General features: G+C 41.0%; 1 protein-coding gene and 1 pseudogene across 4 annotated transcripts in view; both read left to right on the top strand.

The window, feature by feature from the left end:
* The window catches only part of LOC123795348 (uncharacterized), a 71881-nt gene that overhangs the window by 27435 nt on the left and 17594 nt on the right, over positions 1-26852 (top strand). The window lies entirely within an intron of this gene.
* LOC148109155 (eukaryotic translation initiation factor 4E type 2 pseudogene) lies at positions 2606-26852 on the top strand (annotated as a pseudogene).

Below are 26852 nucleotides of genomic sequence, written 5' to 3'. Positions count from 1 at the left end.
CTCGGTAATGAGTAACTTCTGGCTGCCACTGACCCTGAGCTGAAGTGAGGCTTTCAGGAGCACAGAGGGAGATTTATGTGTTCCTCTGCTTGTCAGTCTGTGAGCAGCCCAGCTCTGCCTGGCATCCCTGGGCACTGATACTTCAGGGACCCCAGAGACCAGATCACAGATCCTTATTTTCTCTGGTAAATTCTACTGTCTTGATTTGTGGATCCAGGACAGGAATAGGTGCCGTAATGTACATCTTTGCATATCCCCAAGCTCCAGGTCCTGGGTGCCCCTTCATCTCCTGTGCTCCCTTTCATCTCAGTATTTGCCATATTTTCTTGTCTCTCATGATTTTTCTGTCAGCATCACTTAAACGCAAGCTCCTTCAGGACAGGGACTATGTCTTTTTTCTTGGTATCCGCTGCCTTTAGCAGAATGCCTAACACATAATAGCTGGTTTATGTTTATTTTTTTTTAAGATTTTATTTATTTATTTGACAGAGATAGAGACAGCCAGCGAGAGAGGGAACACAAGCAGGGGGAGTGGGAGAGGAAGAAGCAGGCTCCCAGCGGAGGAGCCTGATGTGGGGCTTGATCCCATAACGCCGGATCACGCCCTGAGCCGAAGGCAGATGCTTAACCGCTGTGCCACCCAGGCGCCCCCATAAATGTTTATTGACTGAACACTGAAGAACCAGAATGCATCCATAGGAAGGTGAGCAGCATCTATAGGAAGGGGAAGGTCCTGGAATCCAGGTCCCATGAGGAACTAGGGGTGTGTGCGTGTGCGAGTGTTAGGTGGTGTGTAGATATGGACAAAAATGTCCACGTCCTAATTCCTGGAACCTGTGAATATGGTATGTTAGGTGCCAAGAGGAAATCCTAGTTGCAGGTGGGATTAGGGTTTCTAATCTGCTGACCTTAAAATGGGGAGACAGTTGTGGATTTTTCAGGTAGTCAATGCAGAGAGGCAGAAGGGTCAGAGTCTGAGAAGCAGACATGACCACAGAAGCAGAGGTTGGAATGCCACGGCCACAAGCTGAGGGATGCAGGTAGCCTCCAGAAGTTGGAAAAGGCAAACAATGGACTCCCCCCCGCCCAGAGCCTCCAGAAGGATGGGGCCTCTGCCGACACCTTCATTTGAGCCGTGTGAGGCCCATTCCAGCCTTCTGACCTCCAAAACTGGAAGATAATAAATTTGTCATTTTAAGCCACTGAATTTGTGGTAATTTGTTACAACAGCAATTAGAAACCAATATAGAGGCTAAGCTTGGAAGAGCACCTCAGAAAAGAGCTTAACAGAGAGCAAGAGCCTGGAATAGGAAATGGCCGTGTGGGAGTAGCTCAGTCAGCCCCCAAAGAGACCTTCTCTTTCACCCTAGATGAAAATTAGTTGACAGTGAGATTAGAACTGGTAACAGCTCCATATGGGCATCATCTAGCCTCCCGAGTAGTAGGTCTCTCTATAACTCTAACAACATACTAAACCATGGTAGGGCTTAGTGTGGAAGGGTCCGTCAGTCAGGCCTGGGCTGGAGTTCTCTGCCACCTATGACTGTACAATCTGAAGCAAGTTGCGTAACCTCTCTAAGCCACAGTTTTCTTATCTGAAAACTGGGAATAAATCTGTTTCTTAACTAGGAGGGTTGTGCCGGGGTGCCTGGGTGGCTCAGTCGGTTAAGCGGCTGCCTTCGGCTCAGGTCATGATTCCAGGGCCCTGAGATCAAGTCCTGTGTCAGGCTCCCTGCTCAGTGGGAGTCTGCTTCTCCTTCTCCCTCTGCTGCTCCCCCTGCTTGTGCTCTCTTTCTCTTTCTGTCAAATAAATAAATAAAAAATCTTAAAACAAAACAAAACTAGGAGGGTTGTGTTGAGGTCAATAACACATGTAGGGTGCTTGACATAATATTAGGCTATCACACAGTAAACAGTAATTGCTTTCTATTACTGAAAATGTACACCCAATCTCAGGAGTCTCTGTAAGAGCAGTGTTTGAGGTATCTCTGTAATCCACACTCACTAGATCATATGTAGAGTCTGTGGGGAGTTCTGGGAACTAAAGTCAGAGAATAAAAGCCAGGATGGTTAAAAGACCCCAAATCAGGTCATATATAAAGAAAGTCCAGGTGAATGGTGAGTTCTGACATGAAGCTATTTGAAATATTGTTAGGAGAGGCTACATAATTTCTGGGGTCTGATGCAAAATGAAAGAATGGGCCCCCTGGTTCCAAAAAGGATTAAGAATTTCAGTTGGGGTGCCTGGGTGGCTCAGTCAGCTAAGTGGACAACTCTTGATTTTGGCTCAGGTCATGATCTCGCAGTTGTGGGATCGAGCCCTGTGTCAGGCTCTGTGCTCAATGCAGAGTTGGCTTCAGATTCTCTCTCCCTTCCCTCTGCCCCTCCCCGCCCACACTTGCTCTCTCTCTTCTCTCTCTCTCTCTCTCTCTCAAATAAATAAAAATCTTAAAAAAAAAAAAAGAATTTAAAAATGATGACAGCAGAGCATTAAACCAAGCGCGGGAACCTTCCGAGCACATTGCATAGTGCGCACAGCCACAAAGCTGGCCCCGAATACTCTCTGTAAGAAGTGACAGACTCACTTTGGAAAGCAGTGGTGGCCATGGCAGCGAGGAAGCTCGAGGCCTTAAAAGATGATAAAGGTGGGGACCCTAGTAGAGCGAAGAGCACGTAGCAAGATGGTGAGAGGGAGAAACGGAATGAGACAGGAGCCAGTGCAGCCGCAGGAGGAAGGCGTTTTCCTTGGACCAGCAGAGCGTCCCCGCAGCACACTGTGCGGTGCCCAGGAGAACCAACACCATCGCACCGGCTCCCGGTGCCGCGAGCAGAACATCAAACGGATGGGCACCTTTAGCTCTGTGGAACAGTCCAGAAGGTTTTACAGCCTCCGCGTGGTACCTCCCTGGAATATGACAGGCCATGGTGGCTTCCTTCTCTGCAAAGAGGGAATGAAGCCCATGTGGGAAGATGATGCAAACAAAAAAGGTGGCAAGTGCGTTATCTGGCTGTGGAAGGGCTTGGCATGCTGTTGCTGGAGAATCTCATCCTGGTCGCATCGAGGCAGCGGTTCACGGTGGGGAGGAAATCTGCGGATCTGTGTGGTGTCAGGAGGATATAATTTCACTATAGAATAAGACTGGTAGAGACCTAGCAACCACAGCCCGACGACGGACGGACGTGTGTTTGTCTGAAGTGGACGGAGGTCTCCAGCCTGTCCTTCCATCTGCTCACTGCAGAGACGTATGTCCTTTGGCTGCGTGATCCCCTTTGCGCTCCCCACTGGGGGACTGATTTTGCTAGATGCCCTCCAGCATCTCTGACTTTATAAAGCAGAAAAATGGGAAATGTGACTGAGTAATAGACCAATGTTGTGTTTTAATGGAGTTTTTTTTGGAGCGGGGGATGTCAGCTCTTCGTTTTGCTGTGTGACTTCCAGATGCCTCTTGAGCATTCTGGTATGCTGTCCTCATGCTGTGTGAAAGGCACCATTACCATGTGTACAAGCCAGAGCTGTCGCCTGAGAGCTATGTCAGTATTGGAAACGACAGTGCATCCAGGAAAAGCTTTTTGTTGGAGAGTCCTGGAATAACTGTAAATGCTGTCTTCTAGCCCTGCCATTAAATTATTGGGACATTATTTTCTTCCTCTTTTCTTCCTCTTTTCTTCCCCCAAGCCCCCCACTTTCTGAAAATGTGTTACTGCTTTTGTGTAGTCTCCTGCCTCGTGCCCTCCACTTCCCTCTTACGGCACTCTCCTTTTTGGGCACTGCCACACATAGAATGAATTTTAATTGAGTGGGTCACACAGGTTTCGCTGGGGTGGCTTAGAAGGTCCGCCTGGTAAATTGAGCTGTAGCACAATCCAGTCTGATTAAGAGCTGGATTATAATACATGTTCTAAGTGCAGGATTTGGAGCAGAGGGCAACGACTGTAATAATTTTCCCACATGAGCACTCGTCAAGCCTAGTTCGGTGGGTTCTTGCACTTTCATTGAGGAAGGAAAGTGGAACGCTGGGTGTTGTCAGGCGCTAAAATTGGTAAATTCTGTGAGCCTGAAACTGGGGCATCTGAAGAAAAAGTGACCTTGATGAATGTCAGTGTCATGAATGAGAGTCATTTGCATGGCTCTGCTTGTCTGCAGTGGTTGGAAAAACCTGCTTTCAGTCCTCATCGCTTGGTATGTATATTAGCAAATGTGTGCTGATCCATGATGCCCAGGCAGAAACCTCTTGAAGGTTGATGCTTTCAAATGCTTAAAAAATGACCAGTTACTCATCAGTACGTAATGATTAAGAGTTCTACAGCCATCCCCGAGTAGCACTGTCTTTTTCACTCTTGTGAGCCAAGATGGCAGTACCTTGAATGACAGTCTTTCTTTAATACATACCCTTGAAAGCTAGAAGGTTCCTTAGCCACCTGGTGTCAGAACAGGCATTTCTCTATTGTGTTTATATTATGCTCTTCCTACTTTCCAACTTCTGAACATCTTTTAATTACCACTGTTTGGGGATGCTTTTTCCTTAAAAGCACAGGAACCCAAAAGAGGTACTTACATGACAGGGAAACTTAGATCAGACAGGAAGGTCTAGCGATGATTTAAATTTCAGGAATAAGGAGAATGAATTCTGGTGCCCAACTGTGAAGGGTTCAGACAAATATAGGAGCAGCATTGGCTAAAATGGGGAGAAGTGGCTGCCTCCTAAGATTTGTATAGATCCAGGGAGGTCTTCACTTTTGCCTAAACTCAGATTTGCCACAAAAATTCCAAAGAGAGCAAACATTTGGATTTATCCCCTTATACTGTGTGTGGGCATGGGTACATATGTGTATAATGTGTTCATGAGTGAGGATCTCCTTAGGCTGGGTGGTTAGGCATATTGTCCGTATTTTTGCTTTTTTGTTTTTTGTCTCATTTGTTCAAGATTTTTGAATGTCTTATGTTTTCTAGAGTGCTCCTGTGTCCCCTTCCTCTTTGTCATTGCAGTATTTGAAAGTTATCTTTTTCCATCCAAAATATGCTGATGATGCTGGTTAGAACAAGGGGTTATCCCTGTGGGGCAGCATCTTACCGCAGTGTTCTCCCAGATATCCTATTAACAGCTTTACATGGGAGATTGACTAGTCAGTCTATCCAAATCACCTATTTTTTACAAACTAGCTTAAGAGGTCTTTTCATTTGTTTTGACTCCATGGACCTCTCATATGCTAAGACATAACACAGCTATGGTTATGGTATCACCTGTTCTAGAGACAGAAGGAAAAAGATCTGCTGGAGGGAGGGGAGTCAGTTTCCATTTTGCATAGTCAAGCCTGTTTCCCCATGACCCCTTTGCTGGGTTTTCCATTTGCAGTTGGCCCCTGCTGTCTTCTGGTGCTCTTCTTGTTTCATCCTTCTGTTCATGTATAAGGGCGCATGTGTACGTGTGTGTGCATGTGTATCTGCTTTTTCCCTGTGACACTGGTCATCATTTTCTGCCCACAGAGAAGCTTGTGGTCCAGGATACTCCAAGAATGAATTTTCAAGTATTTTTCCAGTGGAGAGGGGGCTGTGATGAGTGATTGCCTTTTCGGAGCACTTGTCTGTTGCAGTGATAAATGGAAATATCAGGGGGGAAGAAGGGATAGACTTGACCCCAAGAGGACTAGAAAGAAAGGGGAAAAACTATAGATAAAAATGTGTGGGAACAAACTAATGGTTGCCAGAGGGGAGGGGGTTGGAGGAGGGGCAAAATGGGTGAAGTGCATTGGGAGACACAGGCTTCCAGATATGGAATGAATTAAGTCATGGGAATAAAAGGCACAGCATGAGGAATATGTCAATGATATTGTTATAACATGATAAGGTGACAGGTGGTAGCTACACTTGTGAACATAGCATGATGTATACACTTGTCACATCACTGTGTTGTACACCTGAAACTAGGGTACAGTTGTGCGGCAACTTAAGCAAACAAACAATCATGAGGGAGAACTTTGTAATAAGTCAACCCAAGACACTTTGGCACTTCTGTTCCCAGAGGTGTTCCAGCAGAGGGCGGGCAGCCACTTCGCAGTTACTCTCTCCTGGAGGGCAGAGAGCTCCTCGCCACTGAAAGTGTTTAGAAGGTGAGAAAGGAAAAATTATACTAAATGACTTCTAACATTACTTCCAGTTCTGAAAATAGATTATCCTATCAACTATTTTAAGAGAGGGGATTTTTAAGAGCCCTCCAACTTTTCTCAACAATTTAATGTGATTTTTGTGCCTAGGGCTTCAGGGAGTGGGAGAGCTGGAGAAAAATGGTGAATGACTGATAATGGGTAGGGGATTTCTTTGGGGGATGATAAAAACGTTCTAAAATTGGCTGTGGTGGTAGCTGAACAATTCTGTGTATATACCGAAAACCTTTGAGTTGTATGCTTTAAATGGGTGAATAGTATGGTATATAAATCATAGCAATAATGTTTTTATTGTAAAAAAAAATAGCAAGAAAATGGAAAGTGAAGTTTTAGGACAGGCAATAAGAGGAACCAGGAAAGAGTGGGAAAGAGAGCAGGTATGAGACAAAGAAGCTGGACATTATGGGTTGTGGCCTGGTGAGCAGAATGCAGTATTTGGGATTGGTGGAGTGAATGGCTGAGGAGTTCATCCTTAAGTCTACCCAGAGCCGAATGCTTGATGGATATTGGAAGATAGTGCTTGAAAGCATCATTAGGGAGCAGAAGGAACAGTGTCAGCACTGGTGACCACTGTGACTAACTAGCACATCCCCTGGCTTTCTGAATGCCTGAAGAGGGAGGAAACCCCAATGATTATGAAAATTAAATGTCCCATCATTTATGGGAGTGAGATCTCAATGTAATTAAATTTGATTTAGAGGAATACTGCAATGAAGCTGGCTGAAGAGGGGGAAATTTTTAATGCAGTTTTTTAACAGTATAGAACACAGACACACTTAGACACACACACACAATGCACTTCTTTCCTACATCACAGTTTTCAGTATATTTTCCCAATTTTTAAAAAAGATTTTATTTATTTGAGAGAGAGAGACAGAGATAATGACAGAAAGCATGAGCAAGGAGGAAAAGGAGAAGCAGGCTCCACACCGAGCAGGGAGCCTGATGCAGGGCTGGATCCCAGAACCCTGGGATCATGACCTGAGCTGAAGCTTAACTGACTGAACCACCCAGGTGCCCCTATGTTTTCCCTGTTGTAATCATTCCACTTACATACAGTTTTTCTGTTTGTGCGTTTTCATGATTACATAATATTCCATTCAATGGCCATTGTTTGATTTATTATTTCCTAGCTGTTGGGTGGCTCAGTTCTTACCAATGTTTAATTATTACAAAAGCAATGCTCTAGATATTTCTGCATACACAGCTTCTTTCCACTCTTGAAATACTTTATTAGAATAATTAGAACTTGTTTGGCTGCAAATTATATAGCTCATTGGAGTAGTCTAAGTAAAAGAAGTTTTCCTGATAAGCATATAGCTACAAAATGCAAGGCACACATAAGAATTGGAAGGTTATCCAGAACTCCTCATTTTCCCTCTCTGGTTTCTTGTTTTCTTTAGATTGCCTTTTTCTGCCTACTCCTGGTTTCCTATAGCTTTGACTTACACAGGACTTGACTTGCCTTGGAGCCAGAGATCCCAGGTCTCTGTTGGAAGAGTCTAGAGCCAACTATCATCTGATCAAAATTTTTGTATCTCTTACATCAAATTCCTGAGCAAGAATCTGATTAGTTAAGCTCCCCTGACTTTGTGACTTGTGCTTTTCTCTGATTGGTGGAGAGAGTGGAGGAAAGGCTCTGAGATCTGCCTAGATTCAAATCAAACCCTACCACGTACTAGCCATGTAGCCTTGGGTCCATCCCTTGGCTTCCCTGTGTCTCTGTTTGCCCGTCTGTATATGATTATAACAGTGGCACCTACTGCATGAGGTTTTTGAGAAGATGAAATAAAATATCCCTTGTCATGGAATACAAGAAGTCCTCAATATGTGTTGGCTCTTAGTTTTTTTTTAAGTTTTGTATTATGGAAAAATATGCATAATGTAAAATTTACCATTTTAACCATTTTTAAGGGTACAATTCAATGGCATTAAGTATATTCACACTGTTGTGCGACCATCACCACTATCCATCCTTAGAGCGTTTTCATCATCCCAAACTGTAGCTCTTATTTTTTAAATTATCATCATCATGATTATTTCAAATATGGCTTCCTGGGTCCACCTGTGAAAGGGCATGGTGGGGACTCTTCCCAAAGAAAGGAACATGGTGGATAGGCATTCTAAGTTCCTACTGAAACCATCACACATTTGAAATTCTTTAAGAATTACAGAGCATGTTCAGACATTATTTTAGGTAGTTCTCCTAAGGAAGGAATTCTTGAAGTAGGAAAGGGCTGTAACCTTATGTTATAGGAGAGGACCCTGAGGGTCAGGAAATCTGACTTGCCCAATATCTCCCATCTTGCCTGCAGAGTCAGGACTCAAAGTCAAGTCTTCTCACTCTAAGTTCATGTTTTTTTTGCATGACAGCTCAGATTACTCAAGCTAAGCTTTCTACCCATTTGTTTACAGTTCCTATTACCTACTCTAGTTCAGACTATGAGAAGGAAGAGAAGACTTCTCAAATTAGGACTTGGGGGTGGTCTCTCTCTGGGAAGTACAGGCCTGTAAGAATCTGACAGTTGGTGTAATTTACCAGTTTGCATCCTTAACATCTAGGAAAAGCAACCATCATTTGGTGATTCATTTGGTGATTCTGTGAAAACCAAAGAGTGGAGGGATTGGTTAATGGACCTCTTAACTTTTACCTTGAGAAAGTTCTGAAATACTTGCCAGAAGCAAATGGCATTACTAAGCAGATTTTTCAAATGGGATAGAGAAAAAGATACCATTAGAATCAAAATGGGCAAGTTTCTGTTGGTGCTTTATGGTTTGTACAAAGAAACATATTTTGTCTGCTTGGCTTGATTAATTTTTTTTAAGTGAAAAACACCTTTGTCAAATGCCAAAAGTTCATTTTATATAAAAACCACAGGAAGAAAGCTGTGTGGACTCAAGCTACCCCACAGCACCTTTCTAACAACTAGATTAATGTTTGCTATTAGGCAATCTTTCCATTAAATTAATGGCTACTTTTTGGATTAGACATTCACCTTCCATTTGTCACTCTGACTCATTTCCTTGTTGCTTGTTCCGAAAGAAAATCACTTAGGATAACTGAACACCTTAGTGCAGTGAGCTTTTATTATGTCTGCTCTGATCACTCCCTTTGTATAAAATTTATGGATTCTCCTGTGCTCTTTCATATCAACACACACATCTTCTCTTTGGCTTTCGACCTGATCTCAGCCGTTCTCCGTACTCTGATCCCACCCCGTCTATGCTGCTCTGTTTCCCTCCACTCTGCAGTATCAGTTGTATTGATCTCCTTGTAAATCTCAGCTATGGTGTCTTCAGCCAATCCCCTTATTGCCATCTATGCTGTACTTGCCTTTCCCTTTATCCATGTGGAAGCCCTTTCCCTTTCCCTGTTCCCACCCTGAACATTTCCACCCTTCACTGACAGTAAAATCCCACTGATTCTCTAAGGCTTTCCTGACAATTTCAATGCATATAGATTTCATCCCTCTGTGAGGTTGTCTACCTTAGAAATTACAACCATCATTTCTTGAGGACCTATTAAGTGCCAGACCCATTATCTCTACTCTTCATGACAACTATACAAAGTAATTACTGTCATCCTCATTTTATAAAAGAGGAAACCAAGGGTCAGAAAGGTTAGATAATTTGCCCCAGGTCACACGCCCTAAATCACCAGGGTGGGGACTGAACTATGGGAGTAAATGATTCCAAAGTTCTTCCTTTTTCTGCCTATGCTGGCTCCTACCTATACTACCTACAGGTGTTCTCTATGTGCTCTGGGGGCACTAGTCTTCTCATTTAGTTCTTGAAATCAGGGATTATATCATTTAAGAATTGCATTCAGCTGCTACAGAGATCCAGCGCCATGATGACTTCAATAAGGTAGAAGCTGATTTTTCTGTCACTTAATAGGAGTCCCAAGAAAGCAGGCCAGGTGATAATGTGGACCCTGAGAGTATCATGGTCCTAGCCTTGTTGAGCTCTTCCCTTCGCCACCCCCACAGTGTGGGCCTTACTGTTGTATTCACAAGATGACTTCTGGAAGTCCAATCATCATATTTGTGTTCCAGGCAAGATGGAGGAAAGGGGGAAGGGGAAAGCGATGGCCTCCCAGTCAAATTCTTCAAATCTTTTCCAGAAGCTTCACCTTACAACTTCTCTTTATGTCTCGTTGGCCACCACATCTGCAAGGAGGGCTGGGAAATATTTTATAGCTGAGTGTACTGATTCACCTGACAATAAAGGGGTTCTGTTTGAGAAAGAAATGGATGTTGAACAGGCAACTAGCAGTCTCTGCCACCAAGACCCAAGTCCCAGCCTTCTTTTGTATTTTTACAGCACCTAGAAGGTGCCCAGTAAACACTGGTGGGCAGTCTAATGTGGAGAAATAGAGTGGAAAAGGTAATTTAGAAAACTGATAATGAAGAAACTGAAGAAACAGTAGTCGCATGTAGTATCTAATTTATAAATACTTTATGCAAAAATAAATACGCACTTTCTTTTCCCTAAACAATCCTGCTGTCGCTCAGCTTCCTGTACAGAATGCTTATAAAATGCACATCAAGATTAAGATTCATGTTTCTTTCAGCCTTTATTCTCTGCATACATTTTATTTCCATTTAAGAAATTGGAATCATAAGATGTTCTGTCTTCAAAAGGACTCATTGCAAACAACCACTTCTGACAAAATGACCAGTACTCAGGCAATGCCTGATGAGCACTTAGAGAAAAGAGTAGATTACATTTCCAATAGAAATTAGTGGTATGCTTTTCTGGAACTCTCCTGAGTTTCTTATTTTGATTTGCAAAATAATTCAAATGCTCGAAAGAAAGATCTATGGTAATTACCTGAAGTATTCCCCAGCCCTCAGATTAACATGGAGAGAGGGTCTTTGTCTGAGATTAAAAGCACACTTTTGTAACTTTTAATTTTGAAGTGATTTCATATTTAGAAGAAATTTGTGAGAATAATATAAGGAATCCTGTATGCCCTTTACACAGCATCACCAAATGTTTACAGTTAGGCCCATTTGCTTTATCATTCTGTCTCTATGGTATGTTTGTATGACCTTTTTTTCTGAAATTGTTGAGAGTAAATTGGAGATGTCATGTGATAGGAGACCCCTAAACACTTCAGAATACTGGCTGAGAAAAGGATATTCTCTTATATAACCACAGCAAAATGATCAAATCAAGAAATTTGCCATTGATATGGTATTATTATCCAATTCATGGCTCATGTGCAAATTCCATTAATTGTCCCAATGATGTCCTTTATAGATTTCTTATTTTCCCAAGCCAGAATCCAGTTTCAGATCATACATCTATGTAGTTGTCATGTCTCTTGAATCTGAAACAGTTTCTCAGCCTTTCTTCATTTTTCTGTAATTTGACACTAAAAAAAAAAAACACAAGACAGTTATTAGGTAGAATGTCCTTCAACTTGGGTTTGTCTGGCTTGCCTCATGATTACATTCAGGTTATACATTTTTTGGCAAGAATTTCACAGAAGTGGTATTGTGTCCTTTCAGTGTGTCATATGAGGAGACACACAGTATTGGTTCGTCTTGGGGTGCTGGGGGGCTCAGGTCATGATCCCAGGGTCCTGGGATCGAGCCCCACATCAGGCTCCTTCCTCAGTGGGGAGCCTGCTTCTCCCTCTGCCTGCTCCTCTTGTGCTCTTTTGTGTGTGCTCTCTCTCAAATAAATAAATAAAATCTTTTAAAAAAAATCTTATAAAGTATTGGTTTGTCTTAATGCTGGTGATGCTGATTTGACTCACTGGTTGAGGTGGTATCTGCCAGATTTCTCCACTGTCAAAATACTATTTTCTTTATAATCAATAAATGATTTGTAGAAAGGGTTTTTTTTTTTAGCTATATAAATATTCTCTTCCTCATCCAACATTAATCTACTAGATTTAACATCCACTAAAGATTTTCAAATTCCATCATTCCTTCTATTTTTGCTAATTAGCATTCTGCTGTAAGAACAGCTGTTCCTTCTAAGGGAGAGTTTCCGATGCTATGTGGCTATGTGTTTCTGAGACTTGATCTTATTCTGCCAGGGCTGCTAGAACAACATACCATCCATGGATTGGAGGGGCTTCAACAACAGAGATTTATTTCTCACAGTTCTGAAGGCTGAAAGTCCATGATCAAATAGCAAGCTGGTTCAGCTCCTGGTGAGAGGGGGCTTGCACATGGCCACCTTCTCGCTGTGTCCTCACATAGTTCAGGGAGTTGGTGTACTGATCCCTCTTACACTTTTTGTAAGAATATTAATCCATCATGGGGCTCTGCCTTCACGGCCTCATCCAAACCTAATGACATCCCAAAGACTCTACTTCCTAATACCATCACATTGGGGGTTAGGACTCCAACATACACATTTTGTGGACATACAAACATTCAGTCTATAACAGTCTTTTTTTTTTTTTTTTAAGATTTTATTTATTTATCCGACAGAGATAGAGACAGCCAGCGAGAGAGGGAACACAAGCAGGGGAGTGGGAGAGGAAGAAGCAGGCTCATAGCAGAGGAGCCTGATGTGGGGCTCGATCCCATACGCCGGGATCACGCCCTGAGCCGAAGGCAGACGCTTTAACCGCTGTGCCACCCAGGCGCCCCTATAACAGTCTTTATAAAGGAAAAACCAACCCAGAGAAAGAAGATGGTATCTCCCTTGGACTAACTGTGATAATGAGCATTGAAGCCCATGCATAGCAAAAGTAATTCCTTACTCTGTCCTCTTTAATAGCACTCTTTAATTTTATTCTTATTTTTACTAGCAACTGTGAGGGAATTTGGCCACTTTCCCCTCATTTATTTTTTTTAAAGATTTGTTTATTTGAGAGAGGGCACGTGAGCCAAGGGGAGGGGAGTTGAGGGGGAGGGGGAGGGGGCAGAGGGAGAGGATCTCAGGCCAGCCTCGCACTGAGCGCAGCACCTGATGCAGGGCTCGATCTCACAACCCTGGGATCATGACCACAACCCTGACATTATGACCTGAGCAGAAATCAAGAGTCAGATGCTTAACCAATTGAGCCACCCAGGCACCAGGCCACTGTTCCTCATTTAGCATTAAAATCTCTTTTTTGTTTGTTGGTATCAGACAAATCTGGATTTAAATTCTATACTTCCAGCTGTGTCTGTGATGTTGGGCACTTTCTCTGGACTTTAGTCTCCTTGCCCATAAAGTAGGGATGATAACTCATATTTCAAAAAATAGTGTTGGGAGAAGTCAATGAAATAATGTATGTGAAAGCATGTAATGGTATCCGATGCAAGAAAGTAGTTCATGTGCTTTCTCTTCTTCATTTATAGTTCCAAGTTTTAATGATACAGTTTTGCAAGTTTCTTGACTTGCAAGAAGTTAGATGCTTGACCTTCACTGAAATGTTAAGTGATCTTAGATATGAAGTCTGCATCACATAGAGAAAGGTTTAGTGGTATCTCCCAAATTCTAGATGATTTGTGTGGTTACATCAGTTTTATTCCTTCTTCCTTTCTCTATTTTCCTTTGATATATACTTCATGGCATTTGCTAGGTGCCAGTCACTATTGTAGGCACTAGGGATAGAGCAGCAGACAAAATTTCCTGACTTGACATCAATTATATCCTAATCAAAGAAGACAGATGATACAGAAACAAACTTTTTTAGTCCTATGGGATAAGTGCTAGGGAGAAAAATCAAGCCAGGAGGAGGAATAAGGCTTACAAGGGAGTTGCTCTAGTAATTTGTTAGAGAAGAACTGAGGTGTCACTAGGGTGACCTGTGAGCAGAGAGACCTGAAGGAGACAAGGGAGCAAGTCGTCAGAGTGTCTGAAGGAAAAACATTCCAGGCAGAGGAAATCTGTGAAAGAGAAGAAATCTAAAGGATAGAGTGACTAAGAGTTCACCCAAGGGAGTCATAAAGGAAGCCAAGGCATTTCTGTGGAGCACAACACTTGACCCTTTTGTGAGTATGATTCTAGGCATGAGGAGAATGGATGCCACATGGATGTCAGGGCTTGTGACCTCATAGGTTATGCCACTCACACCTCTTTTCAAGAAAGAACCTGCTTCAAGGAGTGCAGAGAGCTGAGAGTCTCCAGCTGGACCACCTTCTGGATCCACCCCAGCAGCTGAGATATAAGCATTTTCTCCCAGGCAGTCCTCAGCCAAAGACTGAGTATGACAGAGATACTAGAGTATGGCCACTGTTACACAATGTGGGACTCCTTTTTTTGTGTTCTTTAAGTTTTTCTTTTAATCACCCAGTGTTCATTACAACAAGTGCATTCCTTCATCCCCATCACCTATTTCCCCCATCTCCCCACCCACCTCCCCTCTGGTAACCATCAAATTGTTCTCTATAGTAAGAGTCTGTTTCTCAGTTTGGCTCTTTCTCTTTTTTCCCCTCCTTGTTCATTTGTTTTGTTACTTAAATTCCACCTTTGAGTGAAATCATATGGTATTTGTCTTTCTCTGATTGACTTATTTCACTTAACATTATGCCCTCTAGGTCCATCCTCATTGTTACAAATGGCAAGATTTCATTCTCTTTATGGCTGATTAATATTCCATTGCATATGTATACCATAGCTTCTTTATCCATTCATCAATCAGTGAATACTTGTGCTGCTTCCATAGTTTGGCCATTTTAAACTATGCTGCTATAAACATTGGGGTTCATGTATCCCTTTGAATTAGTGTTTTTGTATTATTTGGGTAAATACCCAATGGTGTGATTGCTGGATCATATGATAGTTCTATTTTTAACTTTTCGAGAAACCTCCATTCTGTTTTCCAGAGTGGCTGCACCAGTTTGTATTCCCACCAACAGTGCAAGAGGGCTCCTCTGTATCCACATTCTCACCAACACCTGTTGTTTCTTGTGTTTTTTATTTAAGCCATTCTGACAGGTGTGAAGGGATATCTCATTGCAGTTTTGATTTGCATTTCCCCGAGGATGAGTGATGATGAGCACCTTTTCATGTATCTATTGGCCTTTGGCATGTCTTCTTTGGAGATGTCTGTTCATGCCTTCTGCCCATTTTTAATTGGATTATTTGTTTTTTGGGTGTTGAGTTTAATAATTTCTTTATGTATTTTGGATCCTAACTCTTTATTGGATATGTCATTTGCAAATATCTTCTCCCATTCTGTAGTTTGCCTTTTAGTTTTGTTGATTGTTTCCTTTGCTGTATGGAAGCTTTATATTTTGATGTAGTCCCCATAGTTTATTTTTATTTTTGTTTCCCTTGACAAGGGATAGTGGGGACTTACCTAGAAAAAAGTTGCTGTGGCTGATGTCAGAGAAATTACTGCCTGAGCTCTTTTCTAGGATTTTTATGGTTTCAGGTCTCACGTTTAGGTCTTTAGTCCATTTTGAATTTATTTTTGTGTCTGGTATATGAAAGTGGTCCAGGTTCATTCTTTTGCATATGGCTGTCCAGTTTTCCCAGCACCATTTGTTGAAGAGACTGTCTTTTTCCCGTTGAATATTCTTTCCTGCTTTGTCAAGTATTAATTGACCATATTAATTGCAGGTTTATTTCTGGATTTCCTATTCTTTTTTTAAAATTAAGATGTATTTATTCATTTATTTATTTAAGAGAGAGAGAGAGCATAAGTGGGGGGAGAGGCAGAGGAGAGAGGGAGAGAGAATCCTCAAGCAGACTCCCTGCTGAGCACAGAGCCTGATGTGGGGCTCAGTCCCAAGACCCTGAGATCATGACCTGAGCCTAAATCAAGAGTCACCCTGCTTGATTGACTGAGCCACCCAGGGGCCCCTGGATTTTCTATTCTCTTCCACTGATCTATGTGTCTATTTTTTGTGCTAGTACCATACTGTTTTGATACTACAGCTTTGTAATATAACTTGAAGTTCAGAATTATGATGCCTCCAGCTTTGCTTTTCTTTTTTCAAGATTGCTTTGGCTCTTTGGGGTCTTTTGTGGTTCCATACCAATTTTAGGCATATTTGTTCTAGTCTGTATCTGGCTCACCATACCACAATGGCATTCCAACCAGAAACCTTTCTTAGGGTTGAGAGAATCATGCTCTAATCACGTAGCTGAGGGTGCAGTTTGGGGTTCAATAAGGCAGTGGATCCAAAGATTTTCTGGAGGAATTTCTCAAATCCCATCAGGAAGGCAAACACTGGCTGGGAAGGAAGTTGCTCTGGGGTGGGTACACATGGAAGACAACAGGTTATGACCCAGGACTTCAGAGCAAGTACCCTTTATGTGTTGGGCACTTTCATGTGTTTATATTTCTAAAACCACCCTGGAGAACTCCCTCCTCCCCCACTGGCAGTCCAGAGTTTTGGATGGGCTCTAACCCTGGCCTCAGGAATGGGGCCTTTGACTCTTCCTAAATCAATCAGTGTATGTATTTCCCTGGGCACTGCAATTTGGAATGGTCTATTATCACCATTTAGCCTTTGGCCAAAGCTGCTGGGAGAAAAGCAATGTTCTTCCTAGTTCACCTGAACCTGTGAGAATGTAGGCTGGAGCTGCCATAGCTATCTTGCTGCTTTGATTGGAGAATGTGTCCAAGAATGGTGCTTACACAGCAAAAGCAGAGCCAGGAGATGAATAGGAAGAAACCAGGTCCTGTTGCTATTTTTTTTTTGGCTTGGATCAGGCCACTCTTGAGGCCAAAACTATCCCCAAGAACTTTCAGTTCTGTGATACAACAAATTCCATTTATACTTAAGTTAGTATAAGTTGTATTTTCTGTTACTTTCAAGTGAAGGAGGTTTACCTGATTCAACAGACTTCCTCATTTCAATTCAACCAGTGTTAAAAAATCAATTAGGACTCAACAATAAAAAGACAACCCAGATAAAAATGGGCCCAAGATCCTAATAGATGCCAAAGACTGAATATCTGTGTCCCCCTAAAATTCATGTGTGGAAACCTATTCCTCCAATGTGATGGTATGAGGAGGTGGGGACTTTGAGAAATGATTAAGTCATGAGAACAGAGCCTTCATGAATGGGATTAGGGTCTATAAAGAGACTGGAGAGAGCTCCCTCATCCTTCTGCCATGTGAGGATGCAGTGAAAAGGCTGCTGTCTATGAACCAGGAAGCATGGTTTCTCCAGATGCTGAATCTCCCAGTGCCTTGATCATGAACTTCCCAATTTCTAGAACTATGAGAAATAAATTTCTGTTGTTTATGAACAACCCAGCCTATGGTATTGTTATAGCAGCCCAAATAGACTAAGACAATAGCCATATCTCCAAAGTACATATAAAATGGCCAATAAGCTCTTGAAAAGACTATCAACATCATTAGTCATTAGGGAGATGCAAACCAAAACTACAGTGAGATTGAACTTCACACCCCCAGGATGGCTTTCATAAAAAGTATGAACAATAACCAGTGTTGGCAAGGACATGGAGAAACTGGAACCTGTGCACATTGCTGGTGGGAATGTAAAATGATGCAGCTGCTTTGGAACACAGACTGGCAGTTTCGCAAATGATTAAATGTCGAGTTGCCATGTGACCATCAATTCTGTTCCTAAGTATATACTCAAGAGAAATGAAAAGATATGTCCCCCAAAAGGCTTATATAAGATGCTCATAACTGTTGTATTCATAATAGCTAAAAATGAAAAATAATACAAATGTCCATCAACAAGAAATGGATAAACAAATTGTGATATATTCATACAGAGAAATACTACTCAGTCATAGAAGGCATGAGCTACTGATACATGCAAAATCATGAATGAATCTAGACACATGTTGACTGAAAGAAACCAGACACAAAATAATATATATGGTATGATGCCATTTATGTGAAGTCCAAGAACAGGAAACTGATCTATGGTAACAGAAATCAGAAAGTGGTTTCCTTGGTAAGAAGGAAGGGTGTTTAATTAGAAAGGGACAAGAGGGTGAGGGAACTTTCTGGAACTTTAGGTGCTAGTTACATGGGTGTGTACAACTGTCAAAACTTATGAAATTGAATCATAAGATTAGTGCACTTCACTTAAAAAATGATGAATACTATTTTTTCAATGTTGACTTCCTTTTCACTCCTATTGAGGAAAAAAGGCATCCACTGAACTTATATGATCTGATATGTGTGAAAAATTGTCCTATTCACAAACATCTTTCCAACTTAAGAATGGACTTAATTCCTCCCTCAGTTACTCTTTTTTTTTTATTTAAGACTTATTTATTTATTTGAGAGAGAGAGAGAGAGCACAAGCAGCAGGAAGCAGCAGAGGGAGAAGGAGAAGCAGACTCCCCACTGAGCAGGGAGCCCGATGCAGGCCTGGATCCCAGGACCTTGAGATCATGACCTGAGCTGAAGGCAGCCACTTAACAGACTGAGCCACCCAGGGGCCCAGTTTCTCCTTTAATATAAAGCATTAAAAGCCCTAAATAAAATGCTGAATTACATATTCCTGATGACTATTTTAGTCCTGCACTGATTCACAACATTGATTGATTGATTGATTGATTGCAGGAAGCTTCTTTTTTTTTTTTTTTAAGATTTTATTTATTTATTTGACAGAGAGACAGCCAGCGAGAGAGGGAACACAGGCAGGGGGAGTGGGAGAGGAAGAAGCAGGCTCCCAGCAGAGGAGCCTGATGTGGGGCTCGATCCCAGAACGCCGGGATCATGCCCTGAGCTGAAGGCAGACGCTTAACGACTGAGCCACCCAGGCGCCCCATGATTGCAGGAAGCTTCTTAACAAGGCATCCCAACCCACCATTGACTATGTGACCAAGTTATTTAAAGCCCCATCACTCATCTTATAATAGAGTGTGTTTATAAACCATTTATTTCCAACCTTTACTCTTGTTTTAAACAAAGTTTTGTAACAAAGTTCTTCATTCCATCTAACTTAGCTTGAGAGACAACATGAATTCTATCTTAAAACCCAGAAATTAAAAAGATCATGAAAGCAATAAAACAGTGATTGCCATTTTCAAGTCACTAATTTGAAGAGACACCAACTCTTACAAACCAAGTTTCCACTTTGGGTAATGCATTCTCATTTCTTCATTTCTTTCGTTATCTCATTGCATCTCCCAGACTTATGCCTCATCACTTACCACTTACAGACCAATTTAATTAGTCCCAAAAAGGCTATGGAAATCCTAAAATGCAGAGTCACTTACAAACTTCCCTAGCATGATTTGTGAGATCTCTATGGGTTCACTGGAATATCTGTTGTGATGGTGTTTTATAGATTTGCAATAGCTTTATCACTTCACTAAGTAGACTTCTCTGTGACTAAAAAACAAAACAACAAAAACAAACAAACTAACAAAAACTAATGTGAACCCCCCGGTTGGGGGAATGGAGAGGAGACATTACAAAAGAAAAATGGTATTTTTTCCAATACCAAGGAAATTCATTAGCAAACACATTAAAATGCACTCGAGTAGTCATCACACTGAATTGTTTTGGAAAAGGCCGTACTTTGGAAAAACACAGGGCAAAAACATCTTCAATTCTGTAGCTTGGCACAATGAGACAACAGGATGACAAATGTCTTATTATTCCCCATGGTGCCTTAATATTTAGAGGACATCTGCTACTGTGTGTTTCTCCCTCCCCTGAGTCACCTTTATCGGAGTCTAGCATTATGTTTCTGCTACTTTACGTGTCCGCCTGGCATAGTGATAAGACACAGATGTAGCCCTTCAGTGTGTGGGAACCAAATTAGCCTTAAAGTCAGGAAACTGAACTTTTACTCTCTGTTCTTGTACTAACTATGCAGTCTTAGGTAAATATCTCAAATTCTCTTGGCTTTGGTGTCCCCATATGAAAAATTGGAAGCCTAATAGACATTGTTCCAATGAAATGTAAGCTGACTTTCTCCTGTTCATTAGGGGTTCCTCAGGCCATAGAACCAATATATAGAGAAGGGGTGATGATATATCCTTCTCAGCAGTAATTGCCTTGCTGCTGCATGATGGGGATGGGGTAGGGAGGGCTCTGTCGAACTCAGGGATTCAGGGCACAACCTCTTAGCACTCTTCAGCCCAGTGGTCAAGTCTGCTCACTGGAAGAGTGCATTTGCCTAGATAGACAAGACTATCAGTGCCTCACATCCCACATGCATGATGTTCAGGTCTCTTCGAAACTACTTCAGGAAAGCAGTCAAAAGCATCTTTCTTCTTACAGCCTGACACAAGGAGAGAGGTTAAAAAAAAAATTTAGCCAGTGTGCTGATAGAAGAGAAAAACACATTGCAGATTGAAGGTAGCCTTGAGTGCCGGCTTAAACCTTGTGGCTGCCACAGAAGCAGGGACTGTGCGAGCTGTGTTATGTACTTAGTCATTTTTCCATCCCTCATGCTCCCGACTTTACAAGGAAAGCAATGGAGGTGGCTGACATTTTAGGTTCAGGTGGACACATGACCAGCTTCTCATCACTCCAGGTCTACCTTCTACCCTTCTTTCTGCTGTGTTCTGAGGTTGACATAAATGCACGACACCAATGGGTTCTCTTGCCCTGTGGTTTCCCGATGGGCTTGACAAGAGGGAGCAAAGACAGAGGAAAGAAAGGAGAAGGGTAAGGTCAGAGTATTTGTGCCCTTCTAAAAAGTCACTGCACTGTGAGCTGGCTGCATCCTTCCACTAGAGGTGGGAGCTCCGGTTAAGCAGCTGTCTTCACCAAGCCCTGTCTCCTGGTGCTAGTAATGGCTTCTTTCCTTGCCCTTTCAAGCCCGTGAGTGGTAATGGTACTCCTAAGTTACTGATACTTGGGCATTTTATTGTCACTTTTGTGTTCCTTACACCCAGTGCACACTTTTGTAAATAGTCACTTTATTAAACTCTCCTCAAATTACCAAGTTTGCACGAACTCTTTCTTTTATGGGTGGGAGGGTCTGACTGATATACACAGGTGGTGTTGTTATTGTTGTTTTCAATAGGAACCACAGGGGTGATTGCAAGATGAAATGACATTTAAAATGTGTGTGAAATTTCTTTGAAGAATGTGATAACTTTGTAGAAGTTCAAATGAAGTATATACAATACATATAGGAAAAATGCATTAAAACATGTAAGTTGAGTTTAAAGAATAATTCTAAATGGACACCTATAGAACCAGTACTATGATCCAGACACAGAGCGTTGCAGGCTCCCCAGAAGCACCACCTTCCCAGCCTACCTACCCTGCCAGCTTAAAGACATTTTTATCCTGATTTTCATAACAATTATTCATTGCTTTTCTGCATTTTGCCAATGAATGTGTATTTTGTCAGTTATGTAAGTATCCCTTAAACCTTAAGTTTTGTTTTGCCTTTTATAGAGCTTATATAAATGGGATCATCCTATAGATATTTTTTTATCTTGTTTCTTTTGCTCAATATTATGTTAGTTTTATCCATGTTGTTGAGTATAAGTATCCCTGCTATGTAGGATGCTTAGCTCACTTTTGCCACTGTATGCTGTTCCACTGTAATAATATTCAACACTTAATTTATATATTGTAGTGTTGATGGCTATTTGAATTGTTTCCAGTTCTAGGCTATTTAGAACAATGCTACTAAGAAAATGCTTATGCTTACCTCTAGTGCCCAAGGCAGGAGTTTCTCTAGGACAGTGGTTCTTGAATATTTTGGTCTCAAAATCCCTTTACACTCTTAATATATTGAGGACCCCATAGACCTTGTGTTTTTATGGGTGATATTTATCAATAATTACTACATTAGAAATTAAAACAGGAAATTTAAAAATATTAATTTATTTTTAATAATACACCCATTACATGTTAACATAAATAATGTGTTTTTAATTAAAAAACTATAAGGTTTAGGAAGATAATACAGAAGAATTTTTTATGACTTTGGGATAAAGAATTCTTAAATAGTACAAAAAGCAAAACCATAGAAAATTGATAAATTAGACTACATTAAAGAACTTCTATTCATGAAATGATTCCTAAGAGAGTGAAAACCCAAGCCGCAGCACAAGAGAAGATATTAGCTCCAGACATAACCAACAAAGGACTTGCATCTAAAACATAAAAACTGATATAAGTCCTCTCCGATTTCTTAGCTGACTCATTCATTGTTTAGTAGCATGTTATTTAGCCTCCCCATATTTATGTTCTTTCTAGATTTTTCTCTTGTGATTAATTTCTAGTTTTATACCATTGTGCTCAGAAAAGATGCATGATATGGGTGCTTGGGTGGCTCAGTCGGTTAAGCGTCCAACTCTTGATTTCAGCTCAGGTCATGATCTTGGGGTTGTGAGATTGAGCCCTGCATCAGGCTCTGTGCTCAGTGGGGAGTTTGCTTGGGATGCCCTCACTCTCCCTCTGCCCCTCCTCCGGTGCACTCTCTCTCTCCAAAATAAATAAATAAATCTAAAAAAAAAAAGAAAAGAAAAGATGTGTGATACAACTTCCGTCTTTTTAAATGCACTGAGACTTGTTTGGTGGCCTAATGTGATCTGTTCGGGAGAATGTTCCGTGTGTACTTGAAAAGGATGTGTATTTTGCTATTTTGGGGTGGAATGTTCTGAATATATCTGTTATGTCCATCTGGTCCCATGTGTCATTTAAACCCACTGTTTCCTTATTGGTTTTCTGTCTGGGTGATCTATCCGCTGATGTAAGTGAGGTATTAAAGTCCCCTACTATTATTATATTACTGTCAATTGCTTCCTTTATGTATGTTAATATTGCTTTATGTATTTAGGTGCTTCCATGTTGGGTGCATAAGTATTTACAATTGTTAAATCTTCTTGTTGGATTGTTCCCTTTATCATTATGTGGTGTCCTTCTTTGTCTCTTGTTATGATCTTTGTTTTAAAGTCTATTTTGTCTGATATAATTAGTGCTAGCCTATCTTTATTTTCACTTCCATTTGCATTGAAAATGTTTTTCCATCTCTTCACTTTCTTTTTTTTAAAGATTTTATTTATTTATTTATTTATTTATTTATTTATTTATTTATTTATTTATTTATTTTAGAGAGAGAGCAAGAGAGCAAGTGGAGGGAGGAGCAGAGGGGGAGATGGGGAAAAGAATCTTAAGCATATTCCCTGCTGAGTGCAGAGCACAACACCGGGCTTGATCTCACTGTCCTGAGATCATGACCTGAGCCAAAACCGAGAGTCAGACACTTAACCAACTGAGCCACCCAGATGCTCCTCCAACTCTTCACTTTCAGTCTGCAGGTGTCTTTAGGTCTGAAGTGAGTCTCTTGTAGGCAGCATATAGATGGGTCTTGCTTTTTTATCCATTTAGTCACCCTATGTCTCTTGATTCGAGCATTTAGTTCATTTACATTTAATGACTATTGCTAGGTATGTACTTATTGCCATTTTGTTACTTGCTTTATGGTTGTTCTTGCAGTCCTTCTCTGTTTCTTTCTCCTTCTCTTGCTCTCTTCCCTTGTGGTTTGATGGCTTTCTTTAGTGATATGCTTGAATTCCTTTCTCCCTGTTTTTTGTGTATCTCTTGCCGGTTTTTGATTTGTGGTTACCTTTAGGCTCATATATAACACCTTATGAATATAGCAGTCTCTGTTAAGTTGATGGTCACTGAAATTTGAACCCATTCTAAAATCATTAAATTTTAACCCCCCCACAACATTTTATGTATGTGATGTCATACTTTAACATCCTTTTATTTTCTGAATCCCTTGACTAATTTTTTTTGAAGATTTTATTTATCTATTTGACAGACAGAGAGAGAAGGCATGCACAAGCAGGGGGAGTGGAAGGCAGAGGGAGAGGGAGAAGCAGGCTCTCCACGGAGCAGGGAGCCCGATGCAGGGCTCGATCCCAGGACCCTGGGATCATCACCTGAGCTGAAGGCTGAAACTTAACTGACTGAGCCACCCAGGCGTCCCCCCTTGACTAATTTTTATAGATAAAAGTGATGTAACTGCTTTTGTGCTTTAATCTCCATACTGGTTTTATAGTGATTAATCTATGACGTTTATTAATGTTTGCATTTATCTATGAAATTTTTTCCTTTCAAATTTTCTTACTCCTGATTATGGCCTTTCCTTTTCACTGGAAGAATTTCCTTTAGTCTTTTTTGTAAGGCTGGTTTAATGGCGATGAACTCCTTTAACTTTTATTTATCTGGGAAACTTTTTAATTCTCCTTCTATTCTGAATGATAACCTTGCCAGGTAGAGTATTGTTGGTTGCGAGTTTTTTTCCTTTCAGCACTTTGAATATATCATGCTGCTCTCTTCTGGCCTGCCAAATTTCTGCTGAACAATCAGCTGATACCATTACAGGGTTTCCCTTTTGTATAACTGTTCTCTTTTCTCTGGCTGTTTTTAAAATTCTCTATTACTACTTTTTGCCATTTTAATTATTATGTGTCATGGTTTGGACCTCTGAAGGTTAATTTTGTTGGGGGTTCTCTGTGCTTCCTGGATCTGGATGTCTCTTTCCTTTACCAAATTTGGGAAGTTTTCAGCTATTATTTCTTCAAATACATTTTCTTCACATTCTCTCTTTCTTGTCCATCTGGGATCCCTATAATGCAAATGTTATCACACTTGACATTACTGTTCATGTGGCTGTTCAGCTTGATTCCTTTCCATTAGCCTGTCTTCTGGATCACTGATCCATTCTTCTGAATCCTCTAATTGGCTGTTGATTCCCTCTAATGTAGTTTTTATTTTGGTTATTGAGTTTTTCATCTCTGATTGGTTCTTTTTTTATATTTTAATCTCTTTGTTGAAGGTTTCACTGAGAGCCTCCACTTCTGTTTTCAAGTTCAGTCAGTATCTTTATGATCATTACTTTGACTTTTCATCAGGCATATTGCTTATCTCCATTTCATTCGGCTCTTTTGCTGTGGCTTTGTTCTGTTCTTTCATTTGGGGCATATTCTTTTGTCTCCTTGTTTTGCCTAACTCTCTGTGTGTTTCCAAGTATTAGGAAAGTCGGCTACATTTCCTGGTCCCGAAAGTAGTGGCTTAATGAAGAAGAGGTCCTGTGCTGCCCTATAATACAATGCCCCATGTTCACCAGAACCAGGTCCTTCAGGGGTATCTTCTACGTGGGTGACATATGCCCTGCTGAGCCACATTTACCTTTGGTCCAGTTCACTGCAATGGCTCATTTTGCCTGTCGTAAGCTCACTGGGCAGGCTTTAATTCCTGTGCTGTTAAGGGGCCAATCTGAGGCTGCTGTGGGCTTGTAGTGAGGTGGTGTCAGTAGTCAGACCAGATGCCTGCCCCCAGCCTGTCTGCCAGGGCTGCAGTCACACCAAACTGCAAGCCACCCTCCCTACATTGTCTTCTCAGAGGGTCTCATTGATGCGCAGGGCCTACAGTCAGACCAGATGCCTGCCCCCAGTCTATCCATTGGGGCTGCAGTTGCAATGACCTATAGGGTACTCTTCCTGCCTTATCCCCTGAGAGGCTTTCATTGGTGGGTAGAGTTGGCAGTCAGACAATACAGTCAAAAAATACATGGAGAAAAATGAAAATGAAAACAAAATGGTCCAAAATCTTTAGGATTCAGTAAAAGCTGTCTAAGAGGGAAGATTGTAGAAATACAAGCCTACCTCAAGAAACAAGAAAAATCTCAAATTAAGAACCTAAATTTATACCTAAGGGAACTAGAAAAAGAACAAACAAGGCCCAAAGCCGGTAGAAGGAAAGAAACAATAAAGATCAGAGCAGAAATCAACAAAAATAGAGACTTCGAAACAATAGAATAAATCAATGAAACCAGAAACTGGTTCTTTGAAAAGATAAACAAAATTGAAGAACCATTAGCCAGACTCACTAAGAAAAAAAACAGAGAGGATTCAAATAAATAAATTCAGAAATGAAGGAGAAATAACAACCAACACCACAGAAATATGAAGAATTATAAGAGAATATTATGAAAAAGTATATGCCAATAAATTAGATAACCTAGAAGAAATGGATAAATTCCCAGAAACATATTACCTTCTAAACTAAATCAGGAAGATATAGAAAATTTGAATATATGGCACTAATTACTAGTAATTTCATTACTAATAATGAAATTAAATCGATAATCAAAAAACTCTCAGAAAACAAAAGTCTAGGATCAGATGGCTTCCAAATTCATACTACAAGGCCGGAATTACTCTGACACTCAAACCAGATAAAAACACTACAGAAAGGGCAAACAATAGGCCAATATCTCTGATGAACATAAATGCAAAAATGTTCAACAAAATATTTTCTATTTTCTTTCTGTTTATTTTGCTGTTTGTTTCTAATATCCTGAGGTGATTGTTTATCTCATTGAGTTTTAGCCTTTTTTCTTTTTTAATATATAACATTTAAGGCTATAAATCAGCCCTCTAAATTCTTTTTAGCTGTATCCTACATGTTTTTGATAGGTATGAGTTTATTACTCAATTGAAAACAATTTTTAAAATTTGCATTATGAGTAATTGTATAATTCCATGGGGATATTCTGTTTATCTTCTTATTATTTATTTATAGTTTGATCACACTGTGATCAGAAAACACTCTCTGTTACCTCAGTCCTTTAAAATTTGTTGGGGCTTGTTTTAATGATCTCATATGAGGGGCGCCTGAGTGGCACAGCGGTTAAGCGTCTGCCTTCGGCTCAGGGCGTGATCCCGGCGTTCTGGGATCGAGCCCCACATCAGGCTCCTCCGCTGGGAGCCTGCTTCTCCCTCTCCCACTCCCCCTGCTTGTGTTCCCTCTCTCGCTGGCTGTCTCTGTCAAATAAATAAATAAAATCTTTAAAAAAGAT

The sequence above is a fragment of the Ursus americanus genome, chromosome 12 (genome assembly GCF_024610735.1).
Source record: "Ursus americanus isolate L20-20 chromosome 12, mUrsAme1.1.p, whole genome shotgun sequence".
NCBI lineage: Eukaryota > Metazoa > Chordata > Mammalia > Carnivora > Ursidae > Ursus > Ursus americanus.
Note: the sequence above shows the minus strand (reverse complement) of the source record. Positions and strands in the feature narration are given on the sequence as shown.